Raw genomic sequence first — 9,676 nt, 5'->3', positions numbered from 1 at the left:
AAAGGGAGTTTTTCCTCTCCACTGTCGCTACAAGCATGCTTAGTGTGAGGGACTGCATTCAAGTCAATGATTCGACGCAATCAACTGGTTTTCCTTAGATAGAAAACTTTGAATCATTCTGACTGAATGATCTAGTGCACTGTAAAGTGCCGTTAGATAACGTGTTGTAAATTGGCACGATATAAATAAACCGAATTGAATTATATTGTCTCTATAAAGTGCCTAGAATAGACATGTGTTCTGGTTTGGTGCCATATAAAAAAACTGAACTGAAATTGAATTAAAGAAGCTTAACAAGCTGATAATGAAGATCAGCTTTGTTCTGGGATCTCCTCTGGAAATGATTCTAAAAAGACAAATTCTTAATAAACTGGAGAAAATTGTGGGAATTCATCAGATTCCTCTTCAGGAGACAACAACAGACTGTCCTCAATCAGAGGCCTCGCCAAAAAGACCTCTACAGGAGATCCCTCCTGCCTACATTCATCAAAATCTACAACTCTTTGAAGAAATCCATATAATATCAGTTACAAACTTTAATTTTCTTTGGGATTTATGAAGCATTTTTGAACTGAATGGAATTATTTAATGGAATGATTTACAACCATTTAAAGATGCTGCCATAAAATGTATTTAAGTATCCTTATATGCCTTTGGTTTTTTTTTTTTTAAATGAGAACCTCTGCTTATAAGGAAGCAAGAAGTTAGTAATTAAAATAACCTCCTAGAGATTAAATTTAGCAACAAACTTTTACAAAACATATAGAAGTTCTTTCATATGCTTCCTCGAGGTAAGAGAAAGCAGGCAAACAGATGGGGAGCACCAGCTGCAGGAGATATTCTGTTTCTATATTGTTGGATATGAAATATAATGTGTGTGGGATATTAAAAACAACAGCTAACCACACGGGGATTCAGTAGATGACACACCGTGGATTAGATCTGCGACAGGGTGAAAACACACGGATTAGATTAAAAACTGGACATCGCCCGCCTGTGTTGGATTTAAATGAACTCTATAGGGTTTGCTGTTGATGAAATGGGTTTTTATGATATGATGAAGGCGCTGATTTCAGGTGGACCAGTTAAAGAAATAAAAAGATTTAGAGGATCTTTAATAAAAACGAATGGAAATCGGTGCTTATGTTATACAGAATGTAGGATTACTGTAACACTGATCTTGTAAAGTTGCTTAATCACTACATCCTCACTGATTTCCTCATAAAGAACATTTTACTGTATAAATATTCATTTAAAAGACATTTTAAACCTTTATAGAGCTCCTCTTTAGCAGTCAGGTGGTATTAGAGCTTTTAAGTGGTCACAGATTCCCTGCCTGTTTTTCTTCTTATTTGTCCAGCCGAACAGCTGCCATTGCATTTCATTTTTTAGAAAATATTTTTTTTTCTGCTACGTCCTACTTATATATTCTAAATTTGTCTTTGTCTCTCGTTATCTGTGCTCCCAGTAGTTTAAAAAAAAAACATTTGGATTCAATTAAAAACCAGATTTCGATGGACAGCATATGTTTTGTGACTATATGAGTGTTCGCATATGTATGCGCGTGTGTGATGTTAAAATATGTGTTAGGGAGGGTCTCTGCTCTGCTGATGGTTTATTCAGAGACCTCACTCGCATTTATTATAAACCCCTTTAATCGGATTCAGGATCATTAGGGTGAAGGAGTCTATAGATCCCATCTCAGAAGTCGGACATTGAACATCCTGTCAGTTCACTGCACGGCCAATTAGTAAACGAAAAGTAGTTCATTTAGGTTCGTGAGAACAGGAACATATTCTGTTTTATCCAACATTTGCACAATTGATGTGTTCTAATATATTGATCTGAAATTCTCTTTGCAAAACATCTGGAGACGTGCTTGCTGGAAGTGATGGAGCTCACAAGAAACTGGCTAGCTAATGGATAACTGTGTCCAAACCAAACATTGTAAAATTACTTTTGACAATTTAACTTCCCTCTACTGGAACCAGCTACCCTTGGAGTTTAAGTCTTTTCCAACTCTAGGCCTTAACAAAGTTTCTTCTTCTAGTACCAAATGTAGTAACAATCCATCCTGCTTTTAGTTTTTTTTTGCTGTTTTAAACTATGGTCCTGTGATACCACACTGCTTCGCTATCATCTGTTGTTCTTCTGTTCTTGTGTGTATGCAAATTACATTGCCTTTCTAATAAAACAAATAATGAATGGATGTTTTCAGAAGATGACACACCAGAAAAACTGTTAGGGTTTCAAAGCAATGAATTTTCTTGTAATTGACCAAACTGGCAACTTTTTGAAATCAAGGAATTCACAGCCCCACCTCAACATCAACAACAGCAACCATCAATAAAGCATGTTGGCATAACAGCAGCAAGTCAGGCTTTATCCGAATCAGGCAAAATATTATGGAGCATTGAGCCAAAGCACAAGTGTGTACACGGCGCATAAGTGCTGTGAGAAGAGGACGCAGGATGCTTCCTATCGATAGATAAATTAGCTCCAAATTCTTATCCACCACCTCATCACCTTCTACAGAAGCACCATAGAGAGCATTCTGACCAGCTGTCTCACTGTGTGGTGTGGAGGCTGCAGCGCTTCAGACTGGAAGAAGGTGAGAAGAGTGATGAGAACAGCAGAGAAGATCATCGGGGCTCCTCTTCCCTTCATTAAAGACATTTCATCCCAGCGCTGGATGTCCCGAGCCCGTAACATTATAAATGACCCCTCACCCCCCCACCATGGACAGTTCTCCCTGCTGCCTTCTGGGAAGAGACTTTGCAGCATTCGATGCAGGTCCAGCAGATTCCAGAACAGTTTCTTCCCCACTGCCATTAGACCGCTAAATGCTAAGAAAAAAAAACCTGAATGTTAGAACTGTAACTATACAGTCATATGTTTACATCACTTTTTTCACCACAGTTTTTTTTTCATCACAGTGTTTTTATCACTGCTGCTTAAGGCTGCACTTTTAAAAATGACATAGTCTAGAGAGCTGTACTGAACTAAATTTCTTTTTGTATAAACTTGTGTGTACAAAATGACAAAATAACATCTAAGTCTATCTGACGCTACTGGCTGTACGGTTGCCCACAATCCTTTGCGTGACAGACCGTAGAGGCACAGCAAGCCTTACGGAGCTGAACAAATAAAGATTATTATATCACATGTACTGTGTGTACCACATGCTAATGTCCTCACCTTCATATGTTTTGGACATTATAAGGAAAAACTTCATTTGTTCACCACATTTGTGTTTTTTGTAGTTCTTTATCGGAAGGCTGTAGTATCAATTTGACATGTGTCAATAATGCGCTGACATCAGTAAACCTGGCAAAGGAACCTGTTTAAATAGCGCTTCAAAACAGGCTCTCATGCCCTGCTTACAACATTTTATTTTATGAACATGCAAGAGAAAAGAAAAAAAACAAAACAAACAATAAGAGAAACAACAAACACGGTACCGTTCTTTCCTGAGTTAATATACCTCTATTACATGTGCAAAAAGAAGTAGGAAGAAGTAAAACTTATGTACTCCTACCCCTTTAATTCTTGTTTTTCTTCAATTTAGAATATTTATAATTATGTTTCTATATATATATCCATATATATATACACACCTACCTACACATATACATACATAAATATTTATACACATATACCCTCATACATATATACAAATAAACAAAACTTTCTACAATGCTTCTCTATACCTTCTGAAAATAATTTCTTTGTACATTTTTTTGAAAAGGAATAAGTTTGGGCATTGCGTTAGGTTCTCATTTAGTTTGTTCCACAATTTAACTCCCCAAATTCATAAACATAATCTTTTCTTTGTTGTTCTACATCTATTAGTCTTGAAATTTCCCATTCCCCTTAAATCATACCCTCCCTCCCTTTTACTTTTCTTTAATCATTTTCCACAAAATTCCACAAAACAATTACTTTCATACCTAAAAAATGATCATGATTTGATCATCGTATGACTAAAAGGCACATTTTATGTATTTTAAAGTGCAGCGAGAACAGTTAAACAGTAAATTAATTAGCAAATTCTTCTCCAGCTCCAGATTGTTTCCCTTAAGTAAAAAAAATGTCAGCTAGATGCTGGCTCCAGCCTCTGGGAAGTCTGAAATCATACTTTTCTTCAACATACAATGAAACAAGTATCTTTCTGGAACTGACTTCTGGTAAAATAAGTCAAATGAATCAACTCGATATAATACATCACCATGGCTTGTTAGGAATCATGATGTAATTAATTCAGATATTATGTTACATACCTGGACATCTTTGAGCTAAAGGTTAACGAACCAAGACAGTCACATGAAGACAAATACAGTGTATGAGTGGTTTTCTGTAAAAAGCAGAAGGAAAAGTCTGGTTTTCGCCACAGGGCCAATAACAATTCTGCCAGGGCTTCCCAAATATTTATACGACTGCACTTCCACTAAATCAAAACCTAGGTGACTCTGTCTACATTTCACTGCCAGCAGAGATGACTCCTTCTCTGGGGTACAGTTTCATGTAAACAAATAGGTCTTTCAGCGCCATGTCCTAAACATCACGGCTTGGCCCTTACATGAAGAAAACTCCACCTGGCTCAGCAGTTGCTGTCAAAAAGCAGTGACCAACACTCTCACTGGCTGAGTGACAGACGCCTACCTCAACACATTCCCTAAGTCTCTTTCCAATTAGTAAATGGTCTTTTATTAGTCCAAAAATTAGCCCTAGAGAGAAATCCCAGACTATAAAGGGGAGTTTGTTTTTCACAGTAGAAATGGTAAAGTTTTAATGTGCCTGGAACCAGCCTGCTGTTCAAACTATGAGGCAGAAATGTTTCTCGTTGGAGCGTCTTTTGTAATCTGGGTCTCTGTCGATTAGTTTTCACCTTAAATAATATTGACAAGATGATGCTTCTGAATATTTGTTAAACTAGTAGGAGAGAAAGAGAGAAAAAGGATGAAGAATATGAAGTTGATATTAAAAAGACTATAAAAAGGTATGGTTTTATCTCTAGTCTTATAAACTAACAATCATTTTTTTGTGCAGCTGCCACCTGCTCTGCATTCCCCTCCAATGGGGTCACCTGATCCCCTTCTGCCTCTCCACTCACCTGCATCTACTTGAATAATTATTCCCTGTGCTGCTGCTTTCCCACTCACCGTTTAACAGGGTGTTCTTTGTGCATCCGACAAACTTCAAAGAGAATCTGGGTTATTTGTATCCTGAGCAGTAAAACGATATACACAACATATCAAATAATCATTATGGTAATTAAAATGTAACCCATGGTGATGTTGTCAGCCAAGAACCAGAACTATAATTACAAGAAGAATTTATTTTGGTCAATACTCTCCCACATGCATTGATAATGCATAATTATTGTACATAGCCATATTAAAATAAGGACATTTTATTAAGATATTAAAGCAAGGCAGGTTTATTTCTAAAGCACTTTTTTGTAAGCGGACAATTCATTTCAATTCAGTTTATGTATACAGTGCCAATTCACAACACATCAACCAGATCATACATTCACATTGATTCAAAGTTTTTTATCTAAGGAAAAACAGTTAATTGCAATTCAAAAAGCTTTGTATATATATATATATATATATATATATATATATATATATATATATATTTGCTGGCCTCTTTTGTGTTTCATTTATTTTCTTTTACATTGAATCTCCCGTCCAGCGTTGATTTTCCACTAGCAATCTTGCAATTCTTGTTACGTTATAGCTGAAGGAGATTGAGTTAAGATTATTTTCAAAATGAATTTCTCGTTCTTGCTCATCGAGCTCTGTTAAGAGTGTTCATGGCTTGGCCCAAATACCAAAAGCTGTAGCTCCTACCTCCTGTTCCTAGCTCCTATCCCTTCACCTTTCACATGGTCTACAGTGAAGAACTCTATCCAGGGTAGGAAAAGAACTCTAGACTGCAGAGCTGAATCCGGACAGCATCCATCATTACTTCTTTATTAAATATAATACAGACGAAGTTGTGCATATTAGCATGTGTCACACTGAGAAGATGTGAGTATAATCTTAATAATCTTGTTTTGTTAAGCTCATTGGGGTGGGCTGTGCCAGTACATACTGTCCTGCAAAGGATTATGGGCAATTGTATGATTCCTAGTGGCGGCTAAGGATGTCAGGAGGTTGCTCTGCTAACTGCATTTGGTGTTAAGAAGCAGCCTTCTCGTTAACTTCCAGCTCGTTTAGATAGAATTTATTATGCAAATTATGTCAAAACTTAACTTTTGTAAATTTTTGTAATTATTTTTTGAGTTATTTATTTTTTTATATAATTGTATGCCTGTTTTTTTCTGCTTTGCCAACTCGTTAGATGTAGCACCACAAATTGTTCTCTCCCTCCTTCAGCTACCTTCCTTAAGTCTCTCCAGCTGTTGCTTATTCTCACCTGCTTGCCATGCTTTCACCTCACTCTCTCCTATTATTTATATAGACGGTAATTGCTTCTTTGATGAAATCCCCTGCTTCTCTCCTCCATATTGCTTTGCTTTAGGTTTCTGTTGCCTGCCTGTTCAAAACAATCCTATTTCCTCTAGTGTAAGTTTATTTGATTTCAGTATTAAATCTTTCAAATTGCAGTGTGGCTACTGAGCTGCTGCCTGGATTTTGGTCCAGCGCTGACCGTAACAGTTTGTCACGATGTTAAAAAGATAATTTAGTTGAAACATGCTTTAATAAATAATTTAGGGAAGCTAAATTGACTAAAGCACATTTTCACTACTTCTATGGCTAGATCTACTAATGCTAAAATCAATTAAGTTTCAGTATGGTCAACGTTTCTGAAACCTTATATGTCAAAAATGGAATTCATCCTTGCTTCAAGGATAAATACATATTATTCATTTCAATCTGAAAAACTCACACAGAAAGAAAAGACAATTAGAAGAACTTTTTTGATACAATTCCTTTAGTCTTTGGTAAAATAGGGATGTTTCCTCCCAGGCTTGAACCTGGTGGTGGAGTGGAGAGGATGAAGTTGGTCAGTCCATGACTGCTGGCTGGCGAGACGGTGTGCTTGAGCTGTATGAAGAGATCCAGTAGGCTTCGTGAGCTGATACTAGTGCTTCACTCAGGGACCTGGTAAGATGGGAAGTCCAGTTCGAATAACACAGGTTGCATGAACCTGTCCATCATTGGCAAGCATGAAGCGACAGTGGAGAGGAAAAACTCCCCTTTGGGAAGAAACCTCTGGCAGAACCGGATTCAACACGGTAGTGTTCTACCAGACTGGTTGAGATGAGACAGGGAACGCAGTAAGAGTCCAGGAGGAATGACACTCTGATGAAGCTTTAGCTACGATGGTGGAGAAAGGGATGGAGCTGGGTTGAAACTGGATAATCTGAATCGAAGTCCAACATAGCGCAACCACGGAGTAAGGGTAAGTATTGTCATGATGGGTTTTAAAGATCTCACCCACATGCAGAGATTCACTCAGAGCACCAGGGGAAAAGTTAACAGGTTTATTGAGAGGTTGACAAAAACAGAGAGATCACAAAGATCAGTTCAAGGTCCATAGGGAAAATGACTAAGACTGGTGAATTGCTGGAGGAGACTCACGTTAGGGAGATTCTTGGTTTCCCTTGGGTCCAGTTTGTGGGGGGTTTAATCCAGAGATGAAAGGAACTTGTTGGAGGGCGGACAGGGAGACTTGCATTGGGTCCAGAGGAGCAATGGAACGGACTGTCGCCGGGTTTTCCTGAAGTGGGCTTGAACAGATCTGAAGGCTTCCCCTTAATCAGTGTGACTCGAATTATTCCTTCCAAAGGGGGGAGGAGGACCAGGCCTATCCAGTGGATCAGGAGGACATCCTATCGGAGAACAAAAACAAAGGCAAGGCTTAGACTCAGAGAGACAAGGCAAGCTAATCTCAGTAAGGCTAGAGTACCTAATACTGGCAAACACTCTGGTGTCGAGATGGTGACAGTCCGCAGCTCAAGTACTCCTCTGGTAATGACCCAACGAGCCGCAGGTGTGTAGGGAGGCCCAATGAGAACGGGGCACCGCCTGGTGGTGGGGAGAGGAAAAACACAAAAAAACAACCCACAGAAACTGGAACCCTAACAAGTAACAAGTAACTTCTGCCTAAGCCCCATGGTACAGAGAGGTGGCAGTTTCAAGAAAGAACGATTGCATCTAGGCCAGTGTAATAACTTGCGAAAGGGAGTAACTATTTAGTAGCCTATAACACTTGTTCTGTTGAAAACCCGCAGGAAGTCTCTATTCCAACTGCATGAACTATTGATATATTGAGAGAGGGTATGGAAGAGATTAGGGCCACAGAAAAAATTAAATAAAGTTAACTGATTTTTAAATTTTAATATGAGAATCTCAGAATTTTGACTGAATTCTGACAGCTAACAAACATGTTAGCATCAAGCGGTAGCCATGTCTGTTTTAGAGACTAGCTCTCTTGCTTTAATCACCCTCTGCTCTTCCATTATTGAAATAGCATCACCGGGGACCCCTCAGGCATGCAAAAGGTCGCCTAATTCCATCATTTTCCACCATTGTATTACTGGCCCTCCCAGACAACTCACATCTTTGCCGGTGAAGCTGAGTGCTCCCACATCTCTTCCTTCATGGTCCTCATCAGAGATGGGAAGTAACGAAGTACAAATACTTCGTTACTGTACTCAAGTAGATTTTTCTGATATTTTTACTTTACTTTACTACTTATTTTTATGGCGACTTTTTATTTCTACTCCTTACATTTTTACACAAATATCTGTACTTTCTACTCCTTACATTTTAAAAAATTGGCTCGTTACTTTAGTTTTGAATCATTTCAATGGAGTTACCGTTATTATTTTTCACGCCATCAATACCAAGTTCAATCTAATTGGATGGGAATCTACGTTGCATTTGACGCACCACTACAAGATGAATCGACAGATTCGGCGGTATTCATTCGCAGCAAATCATTACAGCTTGGTGGCGGTGGCGTTAGCATAGTAGTATGGACGACGAGATGATTGAAAATGAACACAACGGAGATCTAGTCCTATTGGCAGACATCCATTTAAAATGTAGGCAACGGCATGAAAAAAGTGGTTTCTACTTTTACTTTTATACTTTAAGTAAATTTACAAGCCTGTACTTTGTTACTTTTACTTGAGTAAAGAAGTTTAATCAGTACTTCCACTTTTACCAGAGTATTTTTTAACACAAGTATCTGTACTTTTACTCAAGTACGGAAAGTGAGTACTTTTGCCATCTCTGGTCCCCATCTACATTAAGATCCAAAATTCTGAGAAACAAAAGTCAGAATTCTGAGATTAAAGTCAGAATTTTGAGAAAAAAGTCAGAATTCTGACTTTTGTCCCATATTTAACTGAAATTTAAAAATCAGCTAACTTTTTTTTATTTTTTACTTTTTTGGTGGCCCTAATCCTCTTCCGTAAGAGTTTTACAAGCATTATGTGAAATAATAATAACCTTTGAGATTACATTTATATATTGATATTCATGGGGAGGGAAATAGATGCATGTATATAGGGAATAAAAAAAAAAAAAAACGGAGCAGATGGATCTAGGGAAAATTCCCCAGCAACGCAGTGATCATGTTTTCCTGGTTACTGAAGAGAGAAACGCTTTAAGCCGCGATGATGATGGTAATCAGGATAATAGGGAGTGAGAAC

Source organism: Cyprinodon variegatus, unplaced genomic scaffold, assembly GCF_000732505.1.
Source record: "Cyprinodon variegatus isolate N-32 unplaced genomic scaffold, C_variegatus-1.0 Scaffold138, whole genome shotgun sequence".
Taxonomy (NCBI): domain Eukaryota; kingdom Metazoa; phylum Chordata; class Actinopteri; order Cyprinodontiformes; family Cyprinodontidae; genus Cyprinodon; species Cyprinodon variegatus.
The sequence above is the reverse complement of the archived record's forward strand: the minus strand, read 5'-3'. Positions refer to the sequence as shown.